We start from the raw sequence: 12634 nt of genomic DNA, 5'->3' as shown, positions 1-12634 counted from the left end.
GCAACTCTTGTTCGGCTTACGCTGAATTGAGCAGACACGTTCAGTTTTTAATTGAAGTGTCTGTTCTCTAACTGAACTAAATTATTTTATTACTATGAAAAAAAATCAAAACGACGGTGGGGGTGGTGCCGTGGTGGGCAAGTGATGTAACCGGCGAACACCGGTAACACCTACTGTCGCAGCAAGCCTATTATCCGCTTGTTAAGTCGTGACATAAGGAATGCCATTTCTTGGTCCAAGCCTCGACCCGTTTCACTTGAGAATTGGTTTTTGAGGGTCGTTTATGAGCGCTATTTATTCATATTAAACATTTAACATTTTAAAAAGTTAAACATTTAAAATACTTACAGTCTACACAACAGTCTCTGTGCTCACAGTGTCACAAACATTAATATTTTAATGATTTATAAAAGATGAGTCACTGTCTGGCCATCTGGGATTTTGGTATGGAGATAAAGGTTATGATTATAATTTTTTTGGTAGTATTACACCACATCATGTGTGTATATTAGCACCGTTTGTTGTTTTCTTGTGGTATGAGATAGAGCGTTTGGACCCGGAAGAAGTGCCACGTGATATCTGACTTAAAGGTGCTAAAAAGGATGTTTTGTTTTATACATTTTTGCAATATTACTTGAAACTGTCTTTACTAACTGATAAAAGACTATTTATTAGGTGCACTGAAAGGAATAATATTAATATACATCATCTGTGCACGAGGTAGGGCCTTAAAAACATCAGCCAAACGTTTACACGATCACCGCGTAAACGATTGGCCCTCTGGCTTGTCAATCACTGCCATGACGTTCCTTGTGAGAGACGTGCGCGGCTGCGTGCTCCAGTAACTTTCCACATTCCACAGGCGCCGCATGCAATGTTTTTGTCAGGAGACAGGAGTAACAACTGCAGATTATGAGTTACCTGCGGTGAGTCCGACATAATGAATCCACTAACACGATACAGCGAATGCCGGTGGTAAACACTCGTGTTCCAATACTCGTGCACGAGTTTTGGGAGGCGTTCCCTCGAAATGAGCTGTGAAGGAGGGGGGTTGTTCTTACGCATGCGCTCATTTAAAAAACTCAGTAACAGTCTTTGGATTCTCAGTCGACGAAAAGATCCTCTTTAGCACCTTTAACAAGTGAATAAGGTAATCTCAATTTAAATATTTTTAGTTGTGGAAACTTGGCCACCATTAACTAGCTAATTCAGTAAATTCAATTCAATTCAATTCATTTCACATTTATTTGTATAGCGCTTTTCATGATACATATCATTTCAAAGCAGCTTTACAGAGAATGCATGTCAACACTTAAATGCTAACTTGTTAATTGGTAACACAATGCTTTGATAGCATTAGCATAGCATAACAATTACGCTACTTGTCCAATCTCATGCTCCACTTTTCATGATGGTAACCCCCAAAAAACCCAACATAACAGAGAAACTTAGCATAATAAATTAGCATATCTAAACATTAAACACTATACTAAATCTCTCACTTAACATTAATCTTGCACAAAAGATTAATATTATTATATAACACTTAATTTTAGCATTTGCTTTCCCTTTCGAGTGTCATGGCAAAGCATGCTGGGAAATACAAATCCCAGTCCAGTTTCAGTTAAATTTAAGTTTGTCTAAATTAAAAGAAACAAGTTAATAGAATGCAAAACAATGAAACAGTTCAGATTACAAAAAATGTGTCATTTTTGTGAACTCAAAAGAAAAAGAAAGTTCTATATACTCAAAAAGTTAATTTGATTGAACTAATTTGTTTAATTTAGGCCTACCCTACTCAAACCAATTGATTATTTTTAGCATTAGGGTTACAGTGATTATTTCATAAAAAGTGCATTTTTTTTTTGTTCGTCATAAACTTTGGTACCAGAAAACGTTTTTCCCGTTCTACCCAATCCATTGTTTTAGCTGTTGTGATCTGATCTGATCTCTTTCCCTTAAGAATTACTCATTAATTTAGCACTGACCAGCTGGTTAATGAACAATGTACCTTGGTTAGCTATTATTGTTGAACATAAGCTGTTCTAGTAACTGATCACAAGGAAGAGCCCATTGGGACAGTGAGTACACTCTCAGGAATCACGACAATGCCATTTCAGAGAAGGTGTCTGACATTGTATGAAGCATGATGGAAAGCAATTCATGTGTGTGCATGCAATATGGCTGAGCCTCCTGACTCTCTGACTGAGTGGATGGGCTCTCCAGGCTGCTAACAGCAGGGGAGAGCAGTGATGAGCTCATTCCTGTCCTACTGGCAGGAAGGAAGCCGCAGACTCCAGACTCGCAGCCCCCAGGCCTCAGGTGCTGCTGCGCTGCTCATTTAGCTCCTGGCTGCTTTGAGAACACACCAGCAACCACCGCAGGCAGATGAAAACCTGCTCCGAGATGATCAGGATCACCTGCAACAAACAAAGACTACTAAACCATAGAGAAGCTCTAACTTTTTATTTGATTTTTAACCCATAGGCTTTCAATATTAGGATGTATATCAATTAGCATGGCCTGTTAGCCTCCACTGATAAAGGCCATAATTACACTCTCTGAAGAAAAAAAAAAAAAAAAAAAAAAATATATATATATATATATATATATATATATATATATATATATATATTTGTCGGCTGTTCAAAAATACTTTTTGCCATCTAATTGTCAGTAACAGTGTTCATATTGTTCAAACTGGAGTCGGACACTGATGGAGAGACTCAGGAAGAAATTTTTTAGAATGCATCTGGACGTTTCTGAATTTATGTAGTCGCTGTGGAGCTGATTCAACTCATCGACTAGCATGTGCCGTCATGATAATCTCTTGTGCAAATCCAGTGTTGAATTGACCCTCGTTTGTGAAGCAGTCCGGCGTAAAATGATGGCATAGTAATGACACTCTACTTCAACAACTCTTCCTCTTCTCTAAAGCAGCCCAACATGGCCTCACCCCCTTTGTTGCGTGTGCTCGTGGGTGGGGTTTATGCCAATTTTGGGGTTTGTGATGTCACATTTAATGTAAAAATGTAATTTTTGCAAATAAAGGGGCAAAAGTTCTGATATAATTTATGTTTGTTTAATTTTTTACATCACAAAAACGGGGGTGTGTAGAGTTTTTATATCCACTGTAATTATACTTCTGTACTGTCTTTATCTGATGCCATAACTAATTCAAAAGGTATGAGATTTATTAACACATGGGTGTGATTTCAATCTTTAGCAACATTTCCAAGAGCAACTCTAGCCTGTGAATATGACTGAAATGTTCCTTTTTGGCAGTGTTAGCGTGAGAGTGAACAGTGAGGAGGATCTGAGCTCGCAGGTGTTGTCACCTCAGGGAACAGGCGGCCATGACAAAGACATCTGACAGGAGACAGTCTCACCTATTGTCAGGTGTCTGTTACACTGAGTCTGACACAGATGACGGCTCCCTACACAACTTCTACCAAAACTGATTAGGTGGGTTCGTTTGCTCTTCGTTTTTACAAGCCCGCATTTGACGTTAAGACGTTAAGCAGTCTTCAGCTTTTCTTCATTTGCACACAAGCTCTGTCAGTTGGATATACAAACAGTCATTAGTCAAGTCGATGTTATTGCGTGATTATCGGTTGGGCCAAGCTAACATTTTATTAAAACAACTTAAAAAAAATTGGACACTTGAAGGAATATTCCAGGTCAGTACAAGTTCAGCAGCATAATGTGGATTACTTCATTTTTTTTTTTTTTTTTTTAAAGGGGTGGTTGATTGTTTTCACTTTTTTAACTTTAGTGTGTAATGTTGCTGTTTGATCATAAACAACATCTGCAAAGTTACGACGCTCAAATTTCAGAGCAAAGGGAGATATTTTCTTTTACAGAAATCGCTTTTTAAGGACTACAACAAGCTTCTTCCCGGATTGGTGACATCACAAACCATCACATTTACATAAACCCTTCCCCCAGGAATACACAACAAAGGGGGTGAGGCCATGATGGGCTGCTTTAGAGAAGAGGAAGAGTTGTTGTAGTAGAGTGTTGTTGTCATGCCGTCATTTTACGCCGGATTCAACACTGGATTTGCACAAAACATTAACATGACGGCACATGCTAGTGGATGAGTTGAATCAACTCCACAGCAACTACATAAATTTATCCACTAACCATTCAGAAACGTCCAGTTTCATTCTAAAAGTTGTAACTTCTTCCTGAGTCTCTCCATCATTGTCGACTCCGGTTTGAACAATGTAAGGCTGAACACCGTTACTGACAATCCTCATTTTGGCTGCGTGAGATTCTCCAGCTTTGTTGTTGTTGAGCTGTTAAAGCTCCGCCCTCTTCTGGAAAGGGGACTGGGAGCAGCAGCTCATTTGCATTTAAAGGGACATACACAAAAACGGCGTGTTTTTGCTCAAACCCAAATAGGCACAAATTTGACAAGCTATAATAAATGATCTGTGGGGTATTTTGAGCTGAAACTTTACAGACACATTCTGTGGACATCAGAGTCTTATATTACATCTTGTAAAAAGGGGAATCATTGGCCCCCTTTAACAAAAGCAAAAGTATGGGTTGCAGTGAGAAACTTACTATATAAAAGACAATAGAGCCAATCTTTAAGCGTTAAAATACTCACTGTTTCAATAGTATAGCCACAAGTATTATTTATATACTATTATATTATTTATTAATTTTTATTTAATTCTTATTTTTTATTTTTAGTTTTAGTTTTAGATTTTTTTTTGTCTTTTGTGTTAGTTTTTTGGCTTTATTTTTATTTCATTTAGGGTTTTAGTCATTTTATCTAATCTAATATTTATATTTTCAGATTTATTTAAATTACCAAAAATTATTTTTAATTGTTTTAGTTTGTTATCATTAAAAATACTGCATAATATGTAAACAACATGTGTGATAATAAGATTCAGTGTGAAATAAATCGCTGAAAATCTGTTTTTTGTGTGTGTGTGTGTGTGTGTGTGTGTAAAGTTATATCCAGTTTTACAACTTTGTTATAAAAGTAAGCAATGACAACACTAAGCCATACATGCTAAAACAAACTAATGATTTAAACAGCTTTATGGCTCAAATAATGCAAAGTTTTAACACGAATATTAATGTAATCGTTTTTTATAAAGGTTTAAGCCTTACATTTCTGCTTTTAAACCTTCAAAAATGGTGCATGGACTTGAATTTTTGCTTTTTTTATTTTATTTTTTTTAAGAAGGGAGTCTAATTTTCAAATGTTTTTGTGGTAAATTAAAATTATGCCACAAAAATGTTGAATTGAACCTGAAATATATCTGAATTTCATTGCAAGTTTTTTTTGTACAAATCTTTACTTTCCTTTACAGCCATCACACTTTCTTTCAGCATTAGCTACATCTGATAAAGTGTTGGTCAGTCTGGCACGACATTTCTCTGTTACGAGATTCGTTCGCAGCTGTTCCCCCCCTCTGATCGGTTTTACCTCCGCCGTCGTTCACTGTTAGTGCAAGTGCGCTGCTGCTAATCACAGCCGTGTCCTCATCTGCCAAACAGCCACATTGCTAGGAAGCTCAAGCGAAGCTCCTGCCAATTTTAGTGCCACTCTTGGTGGCAGCAGCAACACCTGTGTCATCTGAGACTTCTGACCCGCGGTCTGTTTTCCCTCTCTGTCTCCCCTCCCTTCCTCTTACTCACTCGCTCCATTGTTTCTGTTTGTCTTTTCAGCACAATCCGAGTCATACACAACAAAACCTTTTTTTTGTGTGTAGTTTTGGAAGCTGAGAGATAGAGAGGGGGGAAAGAGAGAGAGAACGAGCCCCAGATCTGGGAAGTTTCTCAGGTGACTGGAATGCCATCAAGGACACAACTTTAGCCTGTGCAGGTGTTGTTTGTTGAATTCTCGGCAAGGGCCTCTGGTTTAGGTGTCAAAAGACGACCTGGCTAACCAGTTTTAACTTCTGTATGTTGTGTCTCTGACAGGCTGCAACTGATTTGGGACTCAACTGCAAAGCACTTTGTCTTCCAGTAATTTTCAGTGCACATTATTCAAGGTGTGATTGTTTTTGCCATATTTCTTTTGTATGTTGCTATAAAAAAACTAAAACGTATTCTTCTTGTCAGCCAAAACTGTTATATTTATGCTGAATTAATGTGGTTAGTAAAGCACAGATAGATATTGGAAAAAGTAAATGGAAAATATTTGAGTTTCTATTAAAATATCTTATTTTGTTTGCACACTTTGGTATTGTAAAAAATATGAGTGCAAGTTTGAGATCCATTTTGGAGGGCATGTGAGATTTATAGGGTCTTTTTTCAGGTGAAACACCTGAGAAACATGACTTAAAGTGCCTTGAGACGTGCAGCATTATTCAATGTGTTGACGTAATTTTCACTGAAACAGGAAGAGAGGGCGGGAAATAGAGCAGTTCCTCGCCTTTTTTAAAATAGCCAATAGCGTTTAGTTTATATCACAGCTCGGCCAGAGCTGTTGAGTTTGGTAAAGCCTCAGTTTCCTTCTCTAACTGTTTCTTCTCCTAATCTTCTCCATATCGCTTTAAAACACAGCATTCTGTGGAGAATTCAAATGGGTCCAGTACATTTTCTGGTCTGCGCCGACTCGTGCATATGATCCGCTCTGTGCTCTCATGTCTCTGGACCGGAGCAGACTATGTGCACGCTGCGGCGGTTCACGTGACACTAGCGTTATTCCCTATATAGTGCACTATGTGCTATTTATCATGTAGAAAATAGTAAATATATGAACAAGAGACCGATTTTAGCTGCAGCTTCAGTGTCTATTTATAATGTAGGGGGCGGGACGCTTTAGAATCTAGAGAGCATTTGATTGGACAGAGAAGCTGAAGTGCAGAGTGATGTCATCAAAATCGTTGATGAAGTGAGAGACTGTAAGTTTCAAATGCTTATATTTTCTAATGTAATCGTTTTGGAGCACACTAGCTTATAACCTTAAGACTAACATATTCATACTAAAAGCCAAAAGAACTTCAATTTTGATTTCATGGGGACTTTAAACTAATGTCTCTAATCATTGTTCTCTAGGAGAAACAACTGTGGTTATTTAAGAGATTTGTGTTGTGGTCCTGTCTTTTTAAATAAAAACTGAGGTAACAGTATTTAGAGATTCCATTTAAGAACACAGACGTTGTACTAAGTGGGCCCTCAAACCAACGAACAAAGAACAAATAGTTCTTTCTGTCTGTGGATTAATTATTCTGCGCTTCCAGTGCTGTTCCTCTCTTTCTCTTGTCGATGCATTGATGAAACAGTTTTTTTTTTGGCATTTTCTTTCTTTTGCAATTAGAAAATGTAAATCAAGCAGGTGCTGCTGGCACCATTTGGAATTTGTATTTATTTTACCTGAGGCTTCAGATCCTCCCTCTTTCTCGACATTACACCAAAGAGAAGTCGACACACACACTCTGCGCTAGCAGCTTGTTGTTGTCAGTGTAATCACGACGCCTCTCGTCTGTAGACTCAACCCGTTCTGACAGCCCCTCAAGATACTGTGGTCAAGGTTACTCTTCCATCATCCTGCCATTTTCATCACTTGACTCCACTGCACAAAATATGAGCACTGCTCACGTTTTCTCATTGTCACAATGTTTAAAACTGCAGCTAGTTTCTTTTAGTCTTCTATTTACTTTAGTATTTTTTTAATATTTATTATTATTTACCATATTATTATATTATTTGAATCGTTGAACTACATTTACAAAAAAAAAGACAAGTAAACAGTAAAATAAGAACGATAAACAAATTGCATACGATAGCACAAATAAATACAATAGAATGAAGAAACAAACATGGCTTTAAGTTTTTTAGTTGGGTCTAACAGTAAAGTCTTCATTCTAACACTGGATAGTCTTCAGTGCATATTAATGCTTACAATTAAACTTTCAAAAGTTATTCAGTCAAGAGCAGCATGTGATTTTTCTCTTTATCTTTTGTTCTTTGATGAACATGGCAGACAGCAACAGGTTTATTAGGCTGCTGTCACTTTAAGAGTTTATGCACGGATCCAATATACTGTTACACAACATGCGTTTTTTCTCAACTATTTACATTTCAAAACTGCCTGTATTTATCTGAATACTCAGCAAGATGGGCATTTTGACATATTTTTTTTATGTATTTGACTGTTTTAGCGCAATAAGTGAGTGTATCGATACTGTAATCAGTGTATCAATATTGTAAAAAAGGAGTATTGGAACAGTTTCAGACATTTCAGTATCGATAGATATCGAAATATCAATATTTTTGACAACACTATTTGTTTTTTTTCCCCCACACACAAGTACAAAAGCACACTTCTTAGAACTCTTTTCCACCGAACAGATCTAAGAATAGTGAGGAACAGTTCCACTTATATTTTCAAATGAGCTTGGTTCGGAATGGCACAATTACAAACTGTTCTCGGCCCGGAATGGAACGATTAAAGGGTTATTTCACCGAAAAATAAAAATTCATTCACTTACCTTCAAGTTGTTCCAAACCAGTAAGACTTTCGTTCATCATCTTAACATAAATGAAGATATTTTGAATAAAATCTGAGCTATTTCTGGCTACATTAAATCTGTTCATCATATAAAGCAATCGGGTCTCTTTAGAAATTTGGACTAAACCACTCAATTCATATGGATTATTTTTATGATCTCTTTATGAACTTTTGGAAGCAACAAAGTGGTAGCTACGTAGCTGTCATTGGAGGGAAAGAAATCACTCAGATTTTATTCATATCTTCATTTGTGGTATGAAGATGAATGAAGGCCTTACAGGTTTGGAACAACATGAGGGTGAGTAATTAATGACAGAATTTTAATTTTTGGGTGAACTGACCCTTTAAGTAACCAAAACGGTTTGGCCCAACAGTGCAAAAGCGTCTTCTGAAACTGGAGCGTTCGCATTACAGAACTGTTTGGACTCACATTAAAAAACCTATCATTTGTTAGATCTGGATCCCTAGTTACTGCTAATACTCTGTGGAAAACAGAGTGCTCTACTTTCTTATTAAGGGAATTTAATTGAATAAAAACAAGAACACTAACAACCAAACAAAAATCTTATCAGCATGCTAATATTAGGACAGTGGAAAGTAACTTTTCTCAGTGCAAAAAAAAAAAAAAAAAAATCAGAGGCCCACTGCTGAGAATTAGAGCCATCAGGAGTGGTTTATGTGCACAGTACTTATCTCTTTGTGTTTTCATGTACGGCCTTTTTTTATTCCACTGGCAAGAGTCTTATTCCCACCAGCTGTCGGAATGCATAAAAAAACAGGCTTGTTGTTAAGTCTGGGGCTTAAGTCGCTGCCAAAAAGAAAAGCGTGGCGAATAACGGCATTAATTCTGTGATTTGAGCCACCACTCACACCCGCATTTAAAAGTGCTTAAAAACTAGCAGCTGGTGTCAACAAGGTAATAAAACGAGACGCAGGGGAGCACTCAGTGCGATTAGCGTGTGCACGCGGGACACCCGCGCAGGTTTAAACAGTAGCAGAGGCGCGTGCTACTTGCTGGCATGTAACCGTGCCGGCGTGAAAAACAGCGGCCCCTCTGTCACCCGGAGAAACTTTCTCACCGTCTCATGCAACATTACAATAGCTCCTGCAGTCATCTTTCTCTCTATTTTTTTCACTACAAAAGGCTTACTTACATTCCTAGAACTTTGTTCATAAAAGTTTAGATTTTTGCTCTGATTTGCTGCACCTGTGGAATATTATCTAAATGTACTCAGTAAACACAAATGGTTGGAATTAAGGCAGTGCAGCCATGTGTTGAACGTGATTAATTAGGAGATAAACTAACCTCTGTTTCACCTCAGTATACTCCACTAAAATAGTTAAGCATCAAAGCTGTGGTCTAGCGGTTGGCATACATGCTCCTACACAATGAGTGCGAATTTCGCTCGCAACATGTCCTAATAAGGCTCTACTTCTCTCGTTCTATTTCGGTCCTTTCTCACTTTCAATTAAAGTGGCAAAAGGCCAAAAATATAATAAGAGGTGAAAGTTTCCTGCGGTTATAGACACTGAAATTCTCATCAAAGTGATTCTGTGCCATGCTACTAGGTATTGTATAAACTATTGTGATTTTAGATGTGTAGTGGGGGTATAAGGGAGAGCGGGGCTAGTTGTCACACACACTGTAAAAAAATGAAAAGTTGATAAAACTTAAAAGTTTAAGGCAACAAACTTCAGCAGATTTTTGTGTTTTCTCAACTTGTTGTATTGAGTTTATACAACAAAAATGTCTGAATCTCAAAATGTACTTGGGAAGATTGAGTCAAAAGTCCTGTTATTATTATTATTATTAGTAGTAGTAGTAGTAGTAGTAGTAGTATTTTTTTTTTCTCTAGTAGTACTTAGTTCAAAACCCTGTTATTTAATATTGTTGTAAACATTTTGTAATATGTCGCAAAATGAGTCGCAATGAGCAAATTTTCAAAAATGAGTTATTGTTATTCTCACATTCTCTATAAAAAACCTTCAAAATGATTTATGATTTGTTGGAATCTGACAAAAAAAATGACTGTGCTACAGCTGTTTGAAGTCGATAGTCAGCAAAGTAAATTTTGAGAAAAATCGAGTTAAACAAAATCACCTAAAATCCTTGGTAATAACACCAAATTTGACACAAACCAAGTCAAAACTCATTTCTACAGGAAAAAATATATATATTCAACTTTTTTCCCCCATAATTTACAATTGCTTGATTAACGTTAATGAAACAGACAGTCTATATATGAAGACCTACTGCACCACACGTATCTAATGTGTTACACAATAGATGTAGTTCTCAAGAAAATCACGTTTCATTGGTTCAGACTCATGCCATCGAGAGTTCGCTATGAATATTCACAACGTTGGAATACTGCTCTTTAAAATGATACCAAACTTTTGCCGAGAGGAAGCGCCAGTAGTCGAGAAGCGAGCAGAGAAAAACGCCATTTTTTCATGGACAAAGGAAAGGTACTCCTCTCAGAAAACATTAAAATAAAGATACTTTTAGACGTTTAATTGCTATTTGGAGCATTGGGCATCGCTAGACAAGGCCTTAATGAGCTAATTTTGTGAAAACCTCAATTGCAACCAAAATTGACATTTTTGACTTGTTTTGCCTGTAGTTCAAAATCAGCCCATGCAGATTCCGACTCATTTTGCCAGCATGGGTTACATATTATTTATTTATTTATTTATGACATGAGTCAGCTAAAACAGATTTGAACTGAAAAATTGAACTGTCAGGAAAAGGCAATTTTTTGACCGTTTTTGTCAGATGCGGCAAGTTGTCGCATTTTAAATGCTATAAATTCATACAGTTTATTATTTACAATATTTATGGTCAGAACAGTGGTTTGCTTTTTTGTGCGTTACCTTTTAGGTTCTTGCTTTTTATTACTGTTTTACAGTACAAATTTAGTTGAATATCCAATAATAAGCCATTTGGTGGCATGTTCCATTGTGACGACTTAACCCACTAACATCATGCCACACTTTTTCATTGACAGTCTCACCTGGCTTTCATTCCACCTCTATCCTGCAATCTTCCTTTTACGTTTAAAGTTTCACAATACATTCCAAGATGCTGTATATTGTGGCGTATTTGGTCATATTCGTTTCTCCATCCATTGCTTCCCTCATCTCTACCTAAAAGCAGCATGACGACCATATTTAGAGCATCCATTTTCGTCTTGACAATTTACAGCAGTTAGTGCTCCACCCTGAGCCATCTGGTCTCCTGTGCCTCGCTGCTCGGCAGAAATACGCTATGTATAATTCATTTAACAGATTATCTTTATAATAGATTCATACAATAACGACAGTGTGTTAAAGGTCATTTCAAGTACAGATACCTATTTAAAGTAATGATCCCTGTGTAACTGTATAAAGCTTTCTGACAGTCCACATACTGTAGTTTATAGTGCGTGTTCAAACACTTGTGGGGGAGGGTTCCTTCAGACCTTAAGAGAGTGAAAATATGGCATGAAAATATGGCCTGTTTTACATGAATCAACTGATGTGTAAAGGACAAAGAGCCAAATTATAAAGATCTGTTTTGACAAGAAACGGACGCCTCAAAAGCTTAATTGCTTCAATCGAAGGGTTGAAATAAGAATAACTAGACATTTCAATTATGCCTAGCGATGAAGGTCAGTAGAGGTTGATGTGAAAAGACAAATGTTTTATTAATTACGCTCAGGGAGCTGTTTGGATTAAGGCTAGGGCGCAAGGATTATTTCCCGATTCAATAAATTGCTTTTCATCACCATTAGCACATTTCCTTATAGGCTATTCCCTAGAGGCACATCCAGGAATGATGTTTACTGTGAGATTGTTCAACAAACCTGCGCCAGACTCTGATTTAGCACATAGTACCGGATCCACCCAGGGGACCCGGTCCAGACACAGCTGTTCTTTGTGCTGCGGTGGGCCGTACCTGCAATAGAGGCTGCGTGGGATTTGAACCGCTGCCGCAAGACCGCGCCACCAATTTTTTTATTTATTAATTTATTTAAGTCGAGGAATATGATAATCAACCTGGTTTGATAGGGTAATTAACTTGGCTAAATGAAAATCCCATGAGATAAAAGGACGGAAAACAGATGTTCCATTAAAGAGGAACACGTCTTGCGAGGAGTGTGTGAAGAT

General features: G+C 37.3%; 1 long non-coding RNA gene across 1 annotated transcript in view; it reads left to right on the top strand.

Moving 5' to 3' along the window:
* Positions 1–12634, top strand: part of LOC125269111 — a 180407-nt gene that overhangs the window by 37865 nt on the left and 129908 nt on the right. The window lies entirely within an intron of this gene.

The sequence above is a fragment of the Megalobrama amblycephala genome, linkage group LG5 (assembly GCF_018812025.1).
Source record: "Megalobrama amblycephala isolate DHTTF-2021 linkage group LG5, ASM1881202v1, whole genome shotgun sequence".
NCBI classification, from domain to species: Eukaryota; Metazoa; Chordata; class Actinopteri; order Cypriniformes; family Xenocyprididae; genus Megalobrama; species Megalobrama amblycephala.
The sequence above is the reverse complement of the archived record's forward strand: the minus strand, read 5'-3'. Positions and strand labels throughout refer to the sequence as shown.